The following is a 22,811-nucleotide window of genomic DNA, read 5'->3' as shown; positions in this document are numbered from 1 at the left end:
AGGTATCCACGTCCGCTCGCCATGCTTCGGGCTCGGTGGCTCGCTGCGCTCGCCACACTTTTTTATTCTCAACTCCACGCCGACGTGGATAGTAGGGGTATGAAAAGGTCGGAGGACGCGTACTGCCGCCCCTCGCGGGCTCGCTGCGCTCGCCACGCTTCGGATTGGCGTCATTACCGGGGTGGCGTTAACAATGGGGGGCATTTGAAACATCAGGGGGTTTTTCTATGAAAATGGGGTGTTTTGGGGCATTTTACATTAAAATCAATGCAAAATATGGTCTCAGGGACCATTTCACATTGATTCCAATGTAAAAATCGGGTCGAACGCGTCGATCGCATCGCATGCGATTTGGTTGGCATGCGATGCGATCGACGAGATTTTTCCGACCCGATGCTTACAATCAAAATCGGTGGCGCCGTGCTAGGAAACAAGTACCTATTTTTCTGTTAAAGTTTAGTTGTTTGGGGATTTAAGTGTATCTTAGGTTAAAATGGATATACAGGGAGGGTAGTGGTTGGGCTGCTTGGGGTTATTTTTGGTTTATCTACCCGTATGAATGTGTTTTTGCATCTCTACTATTTACGTTAATATTTTGTATTCTTACATTTCTCTGCTGCGTTTGTATTGTCTTATATAAGGGCAATGTGTTGTGAACAGGACCATGTCACTGCCACTGTTGCTATAACCCTATTTTCAGGATAACTATTTAGTGGTTAGGCCTCACAATATAATTGTCATATTCTGTTGCCACAAACAATCCTTTCTGATATTATCACTGTTTCTTCTCTGTTGTGGCATCTAGAGTTGAAGGACTTTGCATACTTGGCTGGAATGTCCGTGGTTTAAATGATCACAATAAACGTGAATACTATGAATAATTTTTGGACCTTTTGGGTCTGTAAGTTAATTCTAGTACAGTATCTTACCCTATCAGGAGTTATAACAGCGTTGCCCCCTGCTTCCTTTCCATTGCAGTCGACCCTTCATTTCTTGGCATCTGGATTACTACGGATATTAAAAAATGATGTACAACAAAATATGTATCTGGTCACAGATGATCTCAATCGATGAGTTCATGTGTGGAAGAAACTTCCCCTTACTGTCTCAGGCCATATAAATTTACAACCCAAATATCTGCAGGGTATATCTGCTACAACACACCCTTATATACTGTATATCCCTATCAAAATTTTCACCAAAATAGACAGTTTTATATCCACCATCATCTGGGGTGGAAGGTCTCCCTAAGGGTTCTAATTAAAGCTAGAATAGATGGAAGTTTAGGTCCTTCCAATTTATATGTCTATTATTTGGCCACACAATTGGTGCATTTAACTGATTGGGTGTTGGGTAAGGGAGGGTTAACGTATTCTGGTTTGTTTGCTAGCTAGGTGGGGCTTTACTTCTGTCTGCTTCAATTTCTCCTTTCTGGGTCTTCTACTGGGGGCCTCCCCCCTTTGTTGCGCCAGTCACTGCTGGTTTGGCGACAAGCTCATTCCTATTACGCTTGTCAGGATGCTAATCGTGAAACCCCTCTTTGGTATAATACTTATTAGAAAGAATTGATGCATCTCTCACGTACTAATTTCTGGGGTGGGGTGGGGTGGGTCTTACTTCTGTTGCACAGTTACAGTAAATGAGGGAGACACCTTTAAAATCTTTTAGCAATTTAGGGCAGAATATGTTGTCTCCAACACAGACTTTTACAGGTACCTACAAATTATATACGCAGTACAGGCTCAGTTTGGAATGTTGCCTCTTCCAGTCTCTAACTCATCAGATAAAGAATTAATTGGAAATGTACATGGGTACACGTGGTCAAATTTCCACCTTATATGTTAAACTTAATGCTCATATGAATACACGCCTTTTTGATCCTCTTAAGATTACTTGAGAAAAGGATGTGGCTGTATTTGATGAGGAGCGATTAAATATACAACACCATGTATTAGGTATCAACAGGTATTTTTTTACATTCTGCGTCGAATATACCATACCCCAGTATCTTTATATAGAGCAGGGAAAATGTCTGATGCCGTAGATGTGGAGTCATGGATGCTGAATAAACCTATTATGGTCCTGTCCAGCAGTGTTTGCTTTTTGGGAAGCAGTCTGAATTTATATTTTACTCACCGATTTGGCATTACCGGCAATGTCACCCAGGTTGTGCATATTTGCTTAAGACTTTGAGGAAACTAGTTCTCCAGTAATATATAAGTACTGGTGTCAGGACATGAAGATTACAGAGGCTGGACATAGGATTCGTACACTGGGTTTAAGTAAGGCTGAGACACCTGGATCCCATCATGCCTTCAAAACAGTGACAACTCCCTCCATTTTGCAGAACTGCACCTGGCACTGCCACCCCCCCCCCCCCCCCCCCAAAAAAAAAAAAAAAACTCTGCAGCATGCTAATTATGCAGCCGCTGGCAGAGGGAAAGGTGGCAGGGCAAGGGAGGAGCTATTCAAATAAGTGCACAGGTGGGTGTGACCATTGCTATTGCATCATCATGGCCATGTCCCCCGCTGTGTAATGCTGGTACTGCAGGCTGCAGGCATTACACAGTGGGGGTCAGGGTCACAATGATGCAATGTTTGCCATCTGGTCCCCATGCCCCCCCCCCCCCCCCCCTGTCAAAGGAAGGCTGTGGGAGGCCTCTGCTATACCAGGGAACTTGTCCACTCTTTTTGGAGCCTCCCAGCCATTCCGGAGTGTAGGCAAGTATGACTTACAGTGGTCAGTATATTTATTAGTTAAGTAAGTTGTTTATTAACTATTATCATGGTTACAAAGATGTTTTGAGAGGGATACAAGCAGTTAAATAGATAAAAGAAGATTGCAGGAAGGAACAATACTGTATGTAACAATAAAAATATCATGTTTATTCTTTCTGATTCTTTTTTAGACTTTACTGTACAGACAATGAATAGGGTCACTGGCACCGGACCAGACCTTAAATCACCACCTACTGTCCTGTGGCATTTATTAATTCTCCGCCAGTTGTGTACCCCCAGCAGGTGAGGAGATGTTATGGGCACCCTGGGGACTGTGATGTGCAGTACTAAGCTGTAAATTGGTGTTTTAGAACTGCTAAAAGATGCTCAACACCTGCTAACTTAAAATAGTTTGTTTCTAATAGCAGCTGAACCAGACATAGAGAGGGCACAGCATGTACCTGGAGTGTTCATCTCTCTCATCACTGCTACACACGGCTCATTACTGGCTTTCCATGTTTTTTCTTCCCTCTATCAGGTGTCTTTTCTTACTACAATATATGGAATCACACTTTATGTACATATACAATAGTAATTGTGTAGAACAACACACTAGTGCATCACACAATATAATAAAGGGGCTTTGGCACATGCTGTTACAGAAGATACACAATCAAGTCTGTCTATCTCCACTTTTCCCCACTCCGTTTTTAATTAACAGAATCAAGCTGTCCTGATACTGTGAGTAGAATTCCCATTCAGTGTTTGCTTTATCTGTGCACATTTCATTGAACTGTCTGGGTATAGTGGGCAAATCGAACACACAGCCACACAGCACAGAAGGATGGACTCCTGCATGCTATCCTGTAAACTGCCTCTGACTGCAAAAAGCAGCCCAATAAGTTCTGCAATACTGCCATATTTACCGAGTTCCAGAACGAAAGGCTTGTCCAGCAGGTAACACTATGTTCATAGTAGATAAAAGACATAGTAGGTATTTTTAAGAGAATGTTCCTCTTCATCGATCCTCTGACACATTTGCAGTAAGTTCATTGGATCTAAACCTGGAACCCATGTGATAGTGGTAGTGAGAGGAGGTAATCAGGGGGGTGGAGCAGAGGCAGATATTGGCAGAGGGAAGTGGCTCTGAAAAGTGGAGGAATAGTGCATTGCTGGATCCCAGAGCAAGGGCCCAGCAATGTCTCTGTACCCCCCCCCCCCCAGTCTTCTTGTCCTACTGTCAAAAGAACAGAGCACGGTTGAAATTTAATAGGATGCGAGATTCAGAAAGTGCGAGATTTGGTAAGAAATTTCCAGTTTTTTTTTAAAGTGGCAATCATTTACACTGCAAATCAGTGTGATTTTGCAGTGTAAATGATTGGCGCTTTAAAAAACTGGAGATTTATTACCAAATCTCTCACTTTCTGAATCTCTCATCCTTTTACATTTCACCCCATGTATCATCTGGAGCTTTGATTTTGGGCATGAGGTGGGCGAACGTGATTCAAACCAGGAGAGACCAGACTCTTCTCTTCCTCCACTGATAGTGGCTGTGGGATACATATGGATGTTTGGTAATCAGAATACTGAAGCCGGTATCCTGAAGGAGTGAATCCCGACATGGGTCACTGGCCTTAACCCTCCCCGCTAGGGCCTAACCCTAACCCCCATACCCACCGACTTAAATGTATCCCCTCATCCAGAGGCCTTACCCTCCCTTCAATGTGCCTTACCATAGTTCTCCCTCCACGCTGTCTAACCCTAACCCCCTGCAGCCTAAATCTAAGCTCCCATATTACTGCCCAAACCTTACCCCCCCACTCCTATCCTGGCAGCAAACTAGCGATCCCAGCATACTTACTGGTCAATATGCCAGCTGCCGGCATTTCCGCTTTGGAATCCTGATCCTTTTAGACTTCTGCCACTGGTCTTCTGAAGGAAGTCGGGATGCCCGGATCAGTATAGTGAACGGCGGCATCCTGACAGATGGGAAGCTGACTGCTTCCCATGGCCTCACCAATGAGGGTTGCCACCAGCTCTGTCAGGCCCCAGTAACATGCCCATGGCCTCACCAATGAGGGTTGCCACCAGCTCTGTCAGGCCCCAGTAACATGAGTGGGCATAAACAATGAAAGGGTGTGTGATCACACCCCTGTAAAAACTAAACTAAGCAGCAGGCTGGGGGCAGCATCACACACTGGGGAGAGCGGCTGCTGCAGTGTGTTGCTGTGCTCAGCACACTTATATATCCCTCTATGCCCACTCAGTAAGTCAGTTAAAAAAAAAAAAAACTTATTTTGACTTTTTGCCACATCGTGCACATCGTGAGCGGGACAGACGAGACACTGACGACCCGCTCACGATGTGCATCGTGAGTGGGTCATCCTGGTGTGTACCGGGCATTATACACACTAGACTATATAGTTTATGAACAATATCATCAATCATTTTCCTTGAACTCCTGGGTGAACAATAAAGTGTACACACAGAACAATAATCTTATCAATATCATTCAGTGACGATGGGGGAAATTTACTAAAGGAAATTTGTAAAAAATAGGTGTATTTGTATCCAGAAATACACTTATTTTTGACATTTACTATCCCGAAAATACGGAAGCACATTAATACGAATACGAATTGCCGTATTTTCGGCATAGTAAATGTCCAAAATAAGTGTATTTCTAGATACAAATACACCTATTTTTTTACAAATTTCCTTTAGTAAATTTCCCCCATCGTCAGGTTCCGGCTCCTTACATGCAGTCATTGACAATATACTGTAGCCAAATTTGAGCTGCATGCCCAGACGATGGAGGGCATCATTAACGATCAGTGTGAGTGGGCATCATTAATGATATTGAGCATACACACTGGATTATATTACAAATTAAATTGCTTAGAAGGGCCAAAATGAGCGATATTGTTTGTTATATATATCTTAGGGGCAACAGCCAGCCAACAGCTACTAACTGCCATGTTACAGGCTGTGTTTGAAAAATGACAGGTAGCAGCTGATTGGCTGCTTATTTATCACCCTCCATTTATCACTTTTTGAAGCTTGATACATCTATCCCATAGTGTGTATGGGGCTTAACAAGCTGATTGGTTAATACTATAGTAGTTGTTGTTCATCTCCTTTATCTCCCTCCATGCTTTGATAAATACCCCAACCTAACCAAGACATTTTATATGCGGGAACCTTACTATCAAAATGTAAATTTAATGCTATACCACTCCTCATACACTATAATGCTAGAATACCGAAGCTGCATGCAGTCCATTTCATGAGTCTTCCTAGGCACAACTGTTACATATTTATGCCTTTTCTTTTCTTGTAGTTGATTTAAGCAGAAAAACATTAGCATGAATCAGCAACACATACAGTACATGCTGCCAAGCAGCTGATCTTTCTTTTCTGCAAGCACAGACTTCTCTATAAAGGCATACCTCTCATCCCTATGTATGCTTTCAAAGATGGGCATGGAAAATCGGAATGCTTAAATTGCACGGAATATACCGTAGCTCTGCTGTTATCCCCAGTACTGTAGTTGGGAAAACAGAGCACAATGTAGCATGAACATGCAGTACTACGTTCCATTTAAAATCACATAAATATGTATTAAAGAATGGTTATTTCAGTAAAACCGGATGTAGTCAGAAGGTTGACAACAACAAAGTCAACTTTCATAATGTCAACACAGCATTGACAACATTTTCGATGGTGACATTGTTAAAATGTCGACAGACAACATGTTGATATTCCCAGAATGTCAACAGATCAAATGGAAACATGATCAGAATGTTGATAAGGCAGATAGGGCCAGATGTGATAAAAAGGAGAGTGATAATCAACCAGCCAATCAGCTCTTACCTGTCTTACAAGTCTATAACATGGCAGGTAGGAGCTGATTGGCTGGCTGTTTATCACTCTCCATTTTATCACTTTTTGAAGTTTGATACATCTGGCACATAAGCCATACTAAAAATTCTCCTCTTTGGGAGAAGCCAAGAAATGAGATGCTTACTGCAACTGCAGGGGAGGGGCCATGCTGCACCTCACTAGGCCTTATCCCCCAAATGCAGAGATTCGCTGGTCTGCAGGTAGGAAGCTAAATTATTGCAAATTTGCTTATTTTAGCTACACCCCCTCCATTCTGCTCCTGGAGTCCCTACTAATCTCCTTATCTACCAGCTTCACTAGGGGGTGAGCAATACGTTTCCAGATCTGCATAGTTGCCTGTGCTGAACGCACTTGGTGAAGCATATGGAGTAGTCCAAAGCTGGTATCTCTTCTACATGCTGGGCGAATGTCTCCACTGCACTCTGTTCAAGCCAAGCTTTTTGTGGCTTATTAAGTGAATGGATTCTGATGAGTTGCCTATCTCATTCTCTAACTTCCACAAACCTGGTGTCCAACTCAACTATGGCTGGCAAGCAGTGGAGCCGATAGGGAGGGGAGAGTATACTCTTTACACAGCATGGGCCGGTTGGAGTGGCCCAGCGAGGGTTGGGATGCCGCTACACACCCACCTCCTGCTGCTGAGTGACTTTCGGAAGAGAGAGAGAGGACTGGCTGCTGCAGCCTCTTTCCAGAACACAGCACATAGCACAACTCCTGTGTGCTGCACTGGGGAGAGAGTCAGAAGCAGTCAGTCCATGCTCCCCAGGGGCATTTTAAGAGAGGAGGAGGCCTATGTGCAGCCTCCTATGGACAGCCCCTCTCCTCTCTGACGGTAGCAGCGCAGTGTTTATCACTAGAGCTCTCACGACCCTTCAGCACATGTGCAGATTTCTGGAAAATGGTGCGGTAGCCTTTTTTATGGTAATTTTCACATAGCTGCTGCAGAAGAGCAGCATTGTGGAGTCTGAGCACTAGAGTGCAGATTTAAAAAAAAAAAAATTCCTGCCGATTTTTCCAGCACTCCTTCTGTTACCGCTGGACTTAGGAGGTGTCACGGATCCACCGGTCGCCTGCTCCGATACGTCAATCTGAGCAGCCCTGGTTCACTTGGGACACTCAGGTCCTTTCTTTGAGGTACACTGCCACCAGCCAAAATCCTGATTTTAGCGCTTGAAACTGCGCAAGGGGCGGCTTGACTCGCACCTGACCACACAATGCAATATAAAAATGGTAACGCGCTCTCCGTGGACTTACAGAATCTAAAGAACACAGTACCAGAACTGAGAATTATATGATTGTTCCTAGAAATACTACAGAGCTTTAGTAAAAAACTGGTTACAAGATAGTACAATGATTTTAAAAGCACACACAAGATAAATACAATCCAGAAATAAAAGAGAATAAAAGAAATGACAGAACTGTATCTTACACCCAAGAACTCATTCTGTAGTGGGGGGAGTTCCACCTGAATCAAACGGGTCGCTTCCAGCCAGCTTGCTGATCCCCCAAGAAGTACAAGTCTATAGGGAGAACTGTCTTAGTTATACTTGAAGACTCCCTCATCCATCCCACTCTTGGGATTTTTAACCCTTCTCTTGCTGATCACTAGGGAATGTCCATAGATATGGGACTTTTCACATGAAGAATTTGTCTGCTGTTTCCAAAGGGATTGATAACTGGCAGGCTTCACTGATAGGAGGTCTAACTGGGTGGGGGAGACTGTCCTCTCTTCTGGGCCATTGTTTATGAGGGGTCTCAGATCTTTATCTGACATCCTACCTTCAAAGGATAACTTCAGATGGTCAATCTGAGGGAATACAGACCTCAAACTCCCAGGGTCACCTACAGTTTACACACATAATACAAGACATGTTCTGATCTCCCACATAATAATCAGAGGCGACATAATTTTACAACAATATCAGACATACATTGATCGAACAGATAATCATAACAGGAGGCATACTTTATTTTGATCGATAACCTGATCTGATCTTTACAGGAGGGTAAGTAATAAAAATATGGGTGCATTGTGTGCCCCTTGGGTCTCAGGGGCTCATGTGCACTTCACACAATGCATCCCTTAAAAATAAGCCACGGTCTCTCCCCTTGCATTTTTGTGGGGGAGCAATTGCACAAGTGCATAGGGGACTGGTGTCCCCTAGTGCAGTGTGGACAGTCTTGGAGGGGAGGGTTACCGCACCTGCCCCCATTAGTCACACCCTCTCCATTACCTGGGCCTAGCAAGTTTGTTGGCAGCCCTGCCTGCATGGAAGCAATGTCGTCCTCAGTGTTGACAGAGAACAGATCAGTCACAGCCAGGGTTGGAATGTCCCACAGGAGCCACCCTCTCCTCTAGGATCAGGATCCACTGTGCACTTGAATTATACATTATACATAGAGGTATGTTACATAAAACTGCACAGAACTATGGTGCATTGCTAATATTAATCATTACTGTTATACTACAGTGGAATGATGTCATTAATTATCATGCATGCACTAATATATATAACTATCTCTATCGAGGGGCTCAGACTATGCACTTGCTAATGGTCAGCCAAGCTGCTAAGCATGGGCCCTACCTCTCCCGTGGTGGGCCCTTCATTTCCCACTGGGACATTGGCCTCAGTGTTCCTCAAAATTCTGCTAACCACTCAAACACAGTGGTCTGGGATGGGACTTCCTTCTCAAAAGCAGCATGCAGCCAGCCCAAACTCCTGCTATCACAGACCTCTCTTAAACAATTTCAGCTATCCCAGTGATGGGCAGATTTCCAGTGATGGCCAACTAATAGCATATGCACAAGGCTGCCTGACCTTAGCAGCAAGTGTATTCTTTCTTCCTTATGTCATTACCTTGAGTCGCCAGCCAAAAGTCACAAGATGGCCACCATCCTCCTAAATCAGCAGCACTCCAGTCAGGGACATGCAGGTGCCAGCCAAACAATATTAGTTCCCAATGACATGGACTAATTCTGTTTTTTCAATGGACGATGTTAGGATCATTCTATATCCTGCTCCACTGCCACACTGGTGGTGTGCTGGGCTGCTGGAGTGGGAGATTGGTTGCCAGATCTGGTCTCAGCAGCCTAAACACTACAAAACTGGTCACTTGTTTTTTTTTGGAGAGAGAACTGAGCTCCCTCCCAGGCAGCCCTTATTTACACATTTGTATTAGTCATGCCAGTCCATACCCAGAGATAAACCGATAATATCTCTCACCAGGAACCCATATCTAGCACGTGGCATTTGATAAATGCCATACTGAAATCATTTCTTTTAGCTGCAATATGCGGCAATATGAAGTTAAATATATCTAATGGGAAAATTCACATTATGTTTAAATTGGCCCCATAATCTCTATTTTAACAAGATGAGGGAATGGTAGCACAGTTTAAGCTAGCTGAGTGTTTTTGCTTGGTCAAGCTGCTTTTCTATTTCATCACTGTGTATTTCAGCTCTTCTGCTGTCTCCTTGCTTATTGTGTGAGCACTACTTACTAAGTGAAGCAAAACCCTCTAAATTAGGATCAAGAATGGGTCTCATCTGAAGCCATCACAGTATAGTTTGCAAGGATAGAAGACTCATTACTCAAGAACAATGTCACCCATATAGTGTTATGTTCTAGCTATTCTGCGATGACTTATTACTATAAATATGACACTTTCCCGAAGCATGACAAGGGCAAGCTGCGGAAGTCAAGGGAGGCCATCAGTACTATTTGAAAGCCCTGTGCTCATTGTAAGTATGTAGGTGCAGGCTAGTTACAGTACTGTACACTTTGATGTATGGCTCTTAGTTTAAATGTTTCTGAAGTTGGGTATAAAGATATGCAAACAGAACTTTTAAATATTATAAATAGTTATGCATGTTATTCAAGAAACGTTCACAGATATTTCAGTAAAATGTTCTAGACAAGTGGGATAAATAACAGCCTTTGATGAATAGTTACCATTGGAGGTATATAAGACAAGGCCAACTTTGTTCTATGAATATAATTATTTGAAGAATCCATATAACAGCACATAGGCCCTTATTCTGATCGGTGCGTACTTTCCCGAATTCTTTCGGATCGCGTTTTTTAGCCGTCTGCGCATGCGTGGGGAACGCTATGCGCATGTGCCACGTATGGTCTCCGTACTTGTTCTCACTAATACCGTACAGAAATGTGCACCGCAATCATTCGGCCAATATGGGTGTGTTATGGGCGTCATGCGGAATGACACAGGGGCGTAGTTTTAAAGTGGGCTAAACTGGGCGGAAACATGGGCGGACACGGGGGAGTACACATATTTGGGTAGGCGTGCACGCCGAATGCACGCGAACAAAAAGGGTAGAAATGTGCGGTGTCCAAAAGGCTAGTATTGCTTTGCGGACACCACTCGGTCATGCGCTAGGCAATCGGAACGCCTAATCAGGACGGACGCACCTCAACCAATGTCAGCTGAACACAATACAATCACCTACTTTACTCATTACTTGTTAATGACACGCTTCTCACTGCTACAATTGGAAGCATTGCAGCTTAAAGGGAACATTACATGCTGCACTTGTCACACACTTTTACACAGCAAATAATCAACACAACTTAATATTAATAATACTAATACACATGTCACTTCTGCGTGTATCAATTAATACAGACATTTGTGGGGCCCAAATAACATTTATTAAAGAAACTTTGCCAAAAATGTCAAAAACATCACAAAACAAATGGTACCATAACAGGACTAAAAGTAAATAATATATAATAAATAGCCACAGCAGAATCATTAGGAACACATCAGGTGGCTTCACAACAAAAGTACAGCACCAACACTTCAAGTACAGCACACATTAATGGTAGCCGAAACAGGGCAACAGGGGAACCAAACATGACATTTGAACCGCGGGCAAATGTGGTGACCCTCGGCACGGATTTTGACACAGGATGCTGACACACACAGCTCAATGGAAGATTTGGGAAGACATAACGGTGGAGATTAATGGGGACACAAGTTCATTTGCGGGCACGTTTGCCCCTGGCAGGCTCCTTGCCACGTGCAGCAGCTCTTCGGCCTCGCCCACGGCCACAGTCAGATGGTGGGTCACGTGGAGCACATGCTGGGGAGGGGGTGGATCTTCTTCCCCCTCTGGCAGCAGGGAGTGATGATGTTGGTAAAGCACCAGAAGCGGGTGACATTAGGACCCTATTGGTGGTAACTAGCTCCACCATAAGTTCATTATGGCGGAGGAGGAGTTCATTTTGCCGCAGGGCTTGATCAGCCAGCACCTGCAGGCTAGCAGCAATAGCTTGCTGGCTGTCACTCATAGCTTGCTGGCTGGTACTCATAGCCTGCAGGCTCGCAGCAATACTCTGGTGGCTGGTGGTCAAACCCTGCAGCACCTCCTCGGCCCTACGCACCCGCTCGAATGCCGAGTCTCCCTGCTGCACAATACTGTCTAGCACACGGCCCCACGTGGACAATTCAGCCGCGGACATTTCCGGCTGCTGCTGCACGGGCCTGCTACTGGGGCCAGGTGGCACAGACTCCACAACCTCCTCAAGAGAATCTGGACCAAGCGGTGGGGATGCTGTTGAACGAGAAATTACCAATTACCACACATTCCATGCCAAATTCAAAACATCTACTTATGGCCTGGCAAATAATTACCTTCAAGCGTAGAAGCCATCACTTCCGCTGGGGACTCGCTGTCTATGGTGCTCACCCCCCGGACCTCCTCCACTGCAGTGCAGCACTGTGCCATCTCTTCCAGGGAGGTGAGCTTCAGCTTGCCAGGCATGGGGCCAGCCCCAGAGGTGTGGCTGTGTTCCCACCGCTGGGTCAATTTCTTCTTGAGGTTGCCTTTGAAGTCGTGCCACCTGCAATCAAAGTGTACATATTAATACATGTAACTCCTCATGTTTGCTGTAGCACCCATTGCAATCTGAAACATAATACAACATGTGCCTACTGACACCAAACTTACATTATATTCATTTTTAAAACCAACCCTTAGAAGATACAACAACAGTCACCCTCCAATAACTATCAATTCAATGTCATGGCCAACATGTCTGTGCCTACAAGCAACGTGAACACCCATTGACCAACTCCATCTAATATTGAATGTAAACATTACTGGACTTGTACTGCTCAAATGTAACACACATGTACTTGCCTCTTCTTAACGTGCTCCACCTCACGAACTTGTGGAGCCACTGCATTAATCTCCGCCGTTATCTCCTCCCAGATCTTCCATCTCCTTGTGTGTGTCAACTTTACCGCTGGGCACTCTATTAAATCACGTGCCCGGGTCACCAGGATGTGAAGCTCCTGCGGTTCATATGCCATGTTTCTTGTGGTTGGTTCCTCTGTTGCCCAACTGCGGCCACGGGCACGGCCACTGGCACCGCCACTGCCACTGGCACTGCCACGGCCACAGCCACCGGTTGCTGTACTTGAAGTGCTGGGCTGGCTACTCTGTTGGGAAGCCACCTGCTGTGTTCCCAATGATTCTGCTGATGCTGAGGATGGGCCAGCTGCTGATTGGCCTGATGTTGATGGCCCATCTGGCTGCTCTGGGTTGAGGGGGACATAGGTGGTGTTGGCTTCCATGCGGGACAAGAGATTCTGCACCACCTGTTCTTCCTCTGACTCTGAGCCAGCCATGTTTGCAACAACTGTTTGCCTTTCTAGGACAACTTTAAATACTATTTCTGTAATTGGCGTTAATCAGCTGCAACCTGCGTTCCGTACGGCCGCGTTCCGTACGCCAGCGTCAACCGTGCGGCGCATACGGGACGCCCCTTGGTGTGGACAATTATTTATCAAAGACCTGGCAAACTGAGTAAGTCTGATTTAGTAGCTAAATGCAGATTCCAACACCAATGACAAAATAAAACTGAGGTCACACATGAAATGTATATTTGAATGTACATCTGTACTGTGCACTTGTTTGGTATGTAGTACAACTGACACTACCCATTCCATATGTAAATCCAGTCCACCACTTAGCCACAAGTAATCAGTGCTAGCATCCAAATCACATGTGAAAGCACTCCAAATTCAGGCTGGATGCTAGCTACTTTTCATTCCACCTCTGTAGTAGGGGCCAGTAGAAGGTAAGTGTACACATGGCAGCATGGCCTAATTTTTGGAAAAGGTCTGCCACTATTTGCTATGTTTCTGCTGCATAGCTTTCATTATAAAATAGCTGTTTAGAACCTTGTGGAGTTAGGTGTAAGTGTCTAGTGATGCAGACTATTTCACCTGTTGCTTATACCCATGTTTGGTGGATGGTATAGATTATATATAATGTGTTTCCATCTTATTTTACACTGTCTGTTTAGGATGGGTGTGCGATGCAATGGGTTAGCCGTCTGTTCGGGCGCATACACGCTGTTAGTGTAAAAATGAACAATAAAGTTAATATCACTCTGATCAACCAATGACAGCACATGATTGTTTGATTTGTGCCATTGCTAAGATGGCGGCCTATGGGAGAGCAGCCCCATTCTCACCCGTGGAGCTGAGAACTCTGGTCTCCGTTATGGAGACCAGGCTGGGGCGGGCGGGCCCCTTTATTACCAACCGCCAGAAGCGCAATGCCTATGCGGTGGCCCGCCGCCGTATATTCGCACGCACACAGGTGCGGCGGACCATCGCTCAGCTGGAGCGGCGGTGGTCCGACCTCAGGCGCAGGGAGCCAGAGAGACTGCAACAAATAAGGGCCAGCATTGCTAGATGTGAGTATTTCAACAGTAAATGGGGATTTGGACATGATTGCTTACCTGACATTATTTAATCCACTAAGGTCACCAGCCTGATCATGAGTTAAACATGGCATACAATATATGAGTGCTACTTCCTGTTTGACACCCTGTAATGGTCATAAAATATGTTATTGGGGAGGATTAATGCTTGTGATGCTTACAATGGGCCAAATGTCACAGCATACCTGCCATGTTACAGGCTGTGTTTTGTAAAGGCCACTAAGGAGCTGTTTGCCTGTACAATTATCTGTACTTCTAACCTTTGCATTTATAGCTTGATAAGGCTTAATAGTAATTACCACTAATTGCCACTTTTTTGATTTATCCCATACACAGCACGTGATCGCGCAAGACAGGCCCGGGAGGAGGCAGAGGTGGCCCTGGAGGACCTTCCGCAGGAAGGGAGCCCAGAGGATGGGGCCCAGGAAATGGAGGAGGAGGAGGCAGAGGTGGCCCTGGAGGACCTTCCTAGGAAGGGAGGCTGGAGGAGGGGGCCCAAGAAGTTGAGGATGAGGAGGGGTGGGCTGTGGAGGCGCTGCCACCCGAGGAGGACGTCATCCAAGGGGAGGACGAGGTGGGAGCATTGGAGGCCCCTGAGGAGGAGGTGGAGGCCTGTGAGGTCGTCCAGGCGGCCGGAATTGGTATGTATACATAAGGATTAATTTATCCGTTTGGCATTTACTATTTGCTATGTAGCACTGGTGATTCATATGATTTTTACAATACTATAAAGTGACAAAACAAACGGGATAGCAACAGACACACTTTGGGGTTAGATAGGGTGGGCAAACCATCCCTTTCATCCAGGACACATATTAATGACACAGGTTGTGAGGATGTCTTTCATATCGATTTTAAGTGCCACTGAACCTGTGTAGTTAATCTGTATCCTGGAAGAAAGGGATGACTTGCTAATGTAAGTGTTTCATGTCCCTGTTGCTTGCATACAATCTGTAGCCTCATATAGGTGAGTAGAGTTTACTGGTGAATGATCTTTGTAAACTAGATTCAGTATGGCATAAATGGAGTATGGACAGGCGTGGCTTAGACTGGAGTAACAAGTGGTCAGTGCCCCTGGGCCCTCCTCTAGCTAACCACCCCCTGCGGTCTGCATGTATGTTTTGCACCATAATTGTGTGTGGATTTGGTCTTAGTAATGCTTTTGAGCATGGGAGTGGGTTAGTGCTGCAGCTTCCCCTAACTGGCATTCTGACAATGATTTCTGGAGCAGACCATCAGCAGGCAAGCCATGCTTGATTGCACAAATGTACTGAGCATTCCTGAGAGTTGTGTAACTCCCCTGCCAGGCTCCATCATATAAGAGACACTGAACTTTGTTTGCCGAATTGTGATTGGTGCAGCGCGTGACATGCTTCTCAGAGCTTAGTCATGGGTGGGTTTGGATTGAGAATGAGCAGTATGACTGTGAGGTGTTCGACAGAGTAAAGGGTAGAGGGCCAAAATCAGGCTTTCCATGTAGTATGTATGCATGTATGTATAGGTGTATGTCTCATATATATAGTTATATATGTGTGTATATATATATATATATATATATATATATATATATATATATATATATATATATATATATACACACACACACCTGTCACGGTGCATGTTTAAAAAGTAGGTTTGACTATGTTAAATGTATGCATGAATATCATTAGTCATTTTTTAATTTGAATTTCCTCCACAGATGAGCCTGCCCAAGCAGAGGAGGGTCGCCGTGGGGCCCTCCTTAGACTGCGAGGCCTGATGCGCCAAATGTTGGCGGAAATGGACCGCATCATTGATGCCGAAAATTAATTTTGATGTTTTGGACACTTGTTTTGGAATAAATATATATAAGTTCAAAGTTGTCAGTGTTTTTTTCTAACATGCTAAAGTATATGTGTAACTTGTTTAAATCTTTAAAATAAGCAAAATGTACATAGTGTATCTAGATGTATGTTAGGGTCACATGCTGTAAGGGTTAATGTGTGTCATGAATGTAGTAGGAATGTGGGTCAGTATAGATGAGCATTTAATTGATTGAAATTGATAACAATCCCTTTTTCAGGAGGTTGCCTAATTGACTAAGTGGGTCATGTGATCGCATCGGGGCGTACGGACAGCTTCCCGTACGTTCTGACGCGGTAAGACCGTGCTTGTGCGGGAAGACCGTACAAGAATCTGTACGTGTCCACCGCACACGCACGGTTTGTATGTCGTCCGTACACACGCCCTGTTCTTAAAGAGTGAGTCCGTCTGAATGCGGAGGACACGTGGGCGTTTCTACGGACGATGCCCGCACGCCGCCGCACAGCGTGGCGTGCGGACCGCACCGTAAGAATTCAGGAAAGTACGCACCGATCAGAATAAGGGCTAATGTTACAGAAAGGCAAATGTGCAAATTTAATACAAAAACACCAATAGCAATATTCGCCAAGTATACAAACACACACAAGGGGAAACACACACAAGACTGCCGGATAAAGTGGAGAGATAAAGTCAGCCAAGCTATCACTGACATCATGGGCTTGATACACACCCGCGCGCTAGGCAGTGTACATTTGCTGCCTAGTGAGCAGGTAAGCGCCTCTGAATGACTATCTTGCAATTTGGCCCTAGGCTGAATACATTCTACTGGTGAGATAGTCAAGATATACTTGCCTGCACAGTCGGTTTTTCTATGCGATACTGAATAAATGGACATCAGCATCACTTCGGCATCAAATATGGCTGAAAACTGTGCAATTCTAACTAATTTTCCATCCGGCAGAATCACACTGTGTGTACACAGCTTAAGGCAATAATTTAGTATTTACCAAATCGGATAACTTGCATACATGATAACTGTATAGATTCCCATACCCAAAAGGAGTGGTAAAAGGGCAGGTGTGGTTTAGTGTAAAATAGATGCCTAAAACAGATGTTGCCTTGTGTGCTTCAGTTAAATCGCCATCTGTGACTTCCAGCAAATGCCAGAAGGGCTGGTCTGATAGGCTAGTTTGATCACACAGAGAACAGGGCAGTCCAGGGTTGGATTGGGAACTAAATCCAACCTGGGAAAAATCTTGAAGCAGGGGGGGGGGGGGGGGAGGGGTGGGGGGTGGGGGTGGGGGCAGGCTACAGCTGTGAGGCATTCTGGACCATACATTGTGGGTTTACCAGTGACAGGGCCACCAGAATAGTTGGTGTAGTCTAGCGTCGGTAGCAGTGTTTTTGGAGGGAAGGTATGTGGGATGGGGGTGTGGTGGGCTCTGGTAACCAGTACATACTGTACTGGTGTAGTATAGAAGATCTACAGTATCTAGGTAGATAGTTATTAGGTTGACCCCATATTATCAACATGTTTTAGGTCCCCTGGGTCAACCAGTACAAAAGTTGACAGATGAAAGGTAGACAGTGGGTATGTTGACAGGTACAAAAGGTCCACAAGGTCAAAGGGTGGACATGGAAATGGTCAACCCAGAAATGTTCACCACAAAATATTTTGGGTTTTTCAGTTTCATTTTGTATATTTCATATATAGGGGGAAATTTACTAAGAATATGAATGCAAAAAGTTGCATTCGTATTCTTAATACAAATTAATACGACAGCGTATCTCATATGCTTTGTCGTGTTCCGGAGGGGGATTTACAAAGCAGTCAAATACGACTGCTTTGTAACCCTCCGATGTCGTATTAATTTGTATTAGCTGGCCGTATATACGGCCGCTAATACGAATTAGTGGAGGCAGTCTGCACGGATCAGTCAGATCTATGCAGGCTGCAGTGTGTAAAAAAATGGTAAAATAAATAAATAAATAAAAAAACAGCGTGGGGTCCCCCCCACAGCGGTAACCAGCACCAGGCTGAAAGAGCCGGAGCCGGTAATTAAAAATCCGGAAACCCGACCAATACGGGTTCCCCGATTTTTAACAACCAGCCCCAGGCTCCAGGTCCGGGGCTGGTTCCCAAAATACGGGGGACAAAATGACTAGGGGTCCCCTGTATTTTAAGAACCAGCCCCAGGCCAAACCAGCCAGCAGGGTAATGCCACAGCCGGGGGGAGACTTTTTATACAAGTCCCCCTGGCCAAAGCATTAACCCCCTGACCGGTCAGCCTGGCCAGGGGCCCTGGGGTAGTGGGGACCCCCAATAAAGGGAACCCCCCCTCCAGGACTTACCTGACCAGGCTGAAGCCTGGTGCTGTCCTCGATGCCCCTGGGCAGTGGGGCATCGAGGACAGCACCAGCAAGCCTCCCCCGCAAGCTGGGACTTGGAGAACCACAAGTCCCAGCCTGCGGGGCATTAAAGGGCCCGCTGGCACTTGTAGTTCCACAGTAAAAAAAATAGTTAAATAAACACACACTAACACATAAGAAAAATAAAACTTTAATAATACATTACACACATACTGATACTTACCTATCTTGATCCCGTAGGTAGGTCCCAGGGTCTTGATCCGGTACCTTGTCCTGCTCCATGTCGGCGGTGGGCTCCATGTCGACGGCGTCTGTGTCGGCGGCGTCTGTCGGCGTCCATCCGGTCCAAAGAAATCCATGGGGGACCTGTGGAAGGAAATCCTACTCACCCAGGTCCTCCATGGAAGCTATGAAGTCTTGATCCGATGTAGTCCTGGTCTTCTGTCACCTTCTGTGACACTCCAGCAACTCCATCGGTTTCCTGCAGTGGATTGTCAGAGAGGCGCAGAGATCCTTCATCCTCCGCGCCTCTCTATAGAATGATTCTATTGGCCGCTAGGCGGCCAATCAGGAGCTTATTTATTTATTTTTCAATTTTTTTACACACTGCAGTCAGATCCGTGCAGGCTTAAAGCAAATACGACAGGAAAATAAGGTGTATTTTCCTGCCATATTTTCATGGCTGTTTCACGCCAATTAGCAGCCATATTATCAATACGGCTGCTTAGTAAATCAGGAGTCACCATTCTTTTAAATGGTGATTCCTCCTGTCGTATTCTATCAATGGTGTAGACATTCGTATTTGTAAATACAAATACGAATGTCCCATCATTAAGAATACGAAAATAAGTTTTTTTGGCATAGTAAATACAATTTTTTTTAGTAAATTTCCCCCATAGTATGACTACAATCAATGGAAATGTGTACCCTCATGGCCTCACTTCACTCACCACGCTTCAGGCAGGTTACTATTCCCTATTGTAGTTTAAACTATGTGAATAAGTTGGGAAGGAAAACCCCAAAAAAATTATGTCAGCCATTTTTCCATCAACGATAGTCATTTTGTACCTGTCGACCTTAATGCATATTGACCCTTTTTATCTGTCGGCCTTTTGTACCTGTCAACCTTTGTAACTGTTAACATAATGCATGTCGACCTTATGTTGTCGACTTATTGACTTATAAGGAAACCACATTTACAAGTAACAATTCTGATTATAAACATTACATTTTGTCAGTACTTGCTGTGCTTGTGGCACGGTAATTATATAGTGTATATGATCTTATTGGCCTTGACATGATCATTTATACAGAAGCCCTGGCCGCAGTAAAAATGCTGTACCTTTGGTACATGACGTGGAGCATTTCAGATCTACTGTACATGTGACCTTCATTAATACGTTCTCCCAGCCAGTAACACAAGGTTGACAGACTCTAAGGACCACATACTGCAATAGGCACCAAGAAAATGACAGAGGAGAACATTCTCTCATCCCTGCATGTCCTTTACATCTGATACTGAACAATTTAAGTAACAAAGAGACTTTACAAAGAGCTCTGATGGGCTATTGGCTCTTTTTGTTTCTGTCATTGTGTCAGTCTGCTTTTACTAGAATAGCCCTGATAAGCACGAGAATCTCTTTCTCTTTCAAGGCAACACTTCTCTGGAAATAGTGCAACTTAATGGCCTGTAGATCTTTGTTCTTCTTTTGACTAAACAGATAGATTTTTGTTGCTCATCATCTTTTTTTGTCCCAATTTTCTGGATCATTTTCACTGTAAAACAGAAATATAGCAGAGCTGTTCTTTGATTATGTGACTTGAGATGAAGAAATCTATTTGGAGAGATCAATATGTTTTCTGCGATGAATGTGGTAGGCCCAAGCCTTAGTTTTGCAGCTACTGTAAGAAGGAAGGGCAGTATTGATCCATGGATTAGGGAGAGACACAGAGGAAGGGATGCATTTGTGCTCATTATATTTGATATCAGATATAGAATTTGCTTATTTCTACAACGAAGGAGAGGAAATAAAGCAATAAACCTGATTTTTTGGGTATTCTTTACCACAACCTCTATGGAGTTTGACACATGACAATGCCCATAGCAACCAATCAGATCTAGAGCAGACATGGCCAAACTTTGGTCCTCCAGCTGTTGTGAAACTACAAGTCCCACCATGCCTTGCCACAGTTTTGCTATTAGGGAATGCTAAAACTATGGCAAGGCATGCTGGGATTTGGAGTTTCACCGCAGTTGGAGGGCCACAGTTTGGACATTCCTGTTCTAGAAGATAATACAAAAAATCTGATTGGTTGCTATGGGCAACATCCCATCTTCAAAAAAAAACTACCATCTTAGTATATTTATCCCACAGCTAGGTCAACAGTCTATAGCTTGACACCAAAAGGTCAACATGCTTGACAGTGACAAAATATCGACATGTAAAAGGTCAAGATTGACAAAAGGTCAATACATGAAAAGTACGACATGAGTTTTTCACATTTCTTTTTCTTTAGTTTTATGTACTTTTTCATACTTTAGCATGTGGACTCTGATAGGGGTGTACCAAGTGCAGTGGTAGCGGAACAAGGCACAATGCAAGGGTACATGCTGCACTAATTGGGGGTCCATTGGAGTGTTGACATTGATATATATATAAAACGTGAGAAACACATGTCAATCTTTTATCGATGTTGACCTTTTGCATTTTGACCTTTTGGTGTTGACCTAGACACTAGACTAGAGCATTCCATCCACACCCGGACAATGGTCAGGGTCTGCAGCTAGGGGTAACCTTTGCTATGCGAGGAGGCTTGATTCATTTACTTTTGTGATGTGGGAAAATAATTTAGTGGGAAAAGCTTGTGTACAGTATATTATGCTCCCAAATAGCCAATATGTTATAAATGTGCCATCTGTGATAGTGGCACTTGGAGAGAAGTCATATACACTGTCATTATGTGAAGAAGGCACAGTAGCTCTAATGTTTAACTGGGCCTGCAGAGTGCAACGGGTGTGCCAATAGGAACATCATTGTCTTTATATGTCTGACACCAGATTGAACACAAGTGATCGTAAAAGAAATATTGCAAGTTCTGTTGTATGAAGCCATAAACACATTACTGAGGAGACAGACCTATTTGGAGTTAAAGCTGTAAAAGCTGGTTTGTTTGCTTTCCTTTTACGCAATTTGGCCAACTGCATCTAAATGCTAGAAGTGAAAGATTTAAATTACAATGGCTCTAAGATGACTAGCTCGCTCTGTGCTTTACCGTAACAGTGTTTGCTTTTTCATAATTGAACTCATTGTGAATATTGTATTAAATAAACATGAATGCAGTTTATTTGGAAATGCAGGTCTGGGACTGCTCAATGTAAATAGTTACCATAAAGGGTGAATAGTAACTGTATGTCGTACTTTCCCACTTCCTTTGCTAAATGAACAACTCTCACAATACCCGATAGACTGGGCCTTAACAGCCTTTTCAGCGGTTCTGCCAATATAACTAGAAACCGCCACTTATTTTAGAGTCACAAATGAAAGTATTTTTGTGGAGTGAGATTACTGACTAGCAAGGGCGTAACTACCATAGATGCAGGGGGTGCATCTGCTATGGGGCCCAGAGCTGAAAGGGGCCCATCTTTTCTGTCTAAGTAATATGTTTTACATACATTTATCACCATCAGTTGCTAAATAGGGGGCCCTTACCAACTTTTGCTATGGGGCCTACGAATATCTAGGTATGCCTCTGCTGACTAGTGGTAAGAGGTGGAGACAGGGCATGTTTAGGGGCTTTCCTTGCTGTATTTTGTGTTGTGAGATTATTGATTAAGGGTAAGAGGTGGAGACAAGGCATACTTGCCTTCTTCTGATGTTGCCTCTCCGGAAGAAGCCTGGAGAGAACAAGGCTGACGTCACCAAGTGCCACCCCCATTCGCTGTGAATTGTGGGTCCACGGAGGGGTTGTGCGGCTAAAATTACGCAATATTACACAATTCCTTGCTATTCTTTGTGGTGTGCAATTATGGATCAATAGCAAGAGGTGGAGACAAGATATGTTTTAGGCCTTTTTACTTCTTGTGTATTGAGGCCTTGGTAATTGAGCAGGTAAGCTAAAAATATGACAAATTTTTCATCAACTTCAATGCAATTCAATAATTTCAAGTTTGATACTATCTTGGATTCCATCTTTGTCAAGATGTTCTTCATTTATTCACAGAAATGTGTAGGTGCATTACAACATGCAAGAGAAAATTC

At 44.3% G+C, this 22,811-nt stretch overlaps 1 long non-coding RNA gene across 1 annotated transcript in view; it reads left to right on the top strand.

Annotated features, from left to right (window-relative positions):
- LOC146072378 (uncharacterized) overlaps positions 1–22,811 on the top strand; it is a 63,603-nt gene that overhangs the window by 16,984 nt on the left and 23,808 nt on the right. The window contains exon 2 of the long non-coding RNA XR_014473100.1: positions 2,910–3,021. This is a non-coding gene — a long non-coding RNA (uncharacterized LOC146072378). The remainder of the gene's footprint in view (positions 1–2,909; positions 3,022–22,811) is intronic.

Source organism: Crinia signifera, chromosome 4 (assembly GCF_055691185.1).
Source record: "Crinia signifera chromosome 4, ASM5569118v1, whole genome shotgun sequence".
In the NCBI taxonomy this organism is placed as follows: domain Eukaryota; kingdom Metazoa; phylum Chordata; class Amphibia; order Anura; family Myobatrachidae; genus Crinia; species Crinia signifera.
This window is presented reverse-complemented; position numbering and strand designations above follow the sequence as displayed.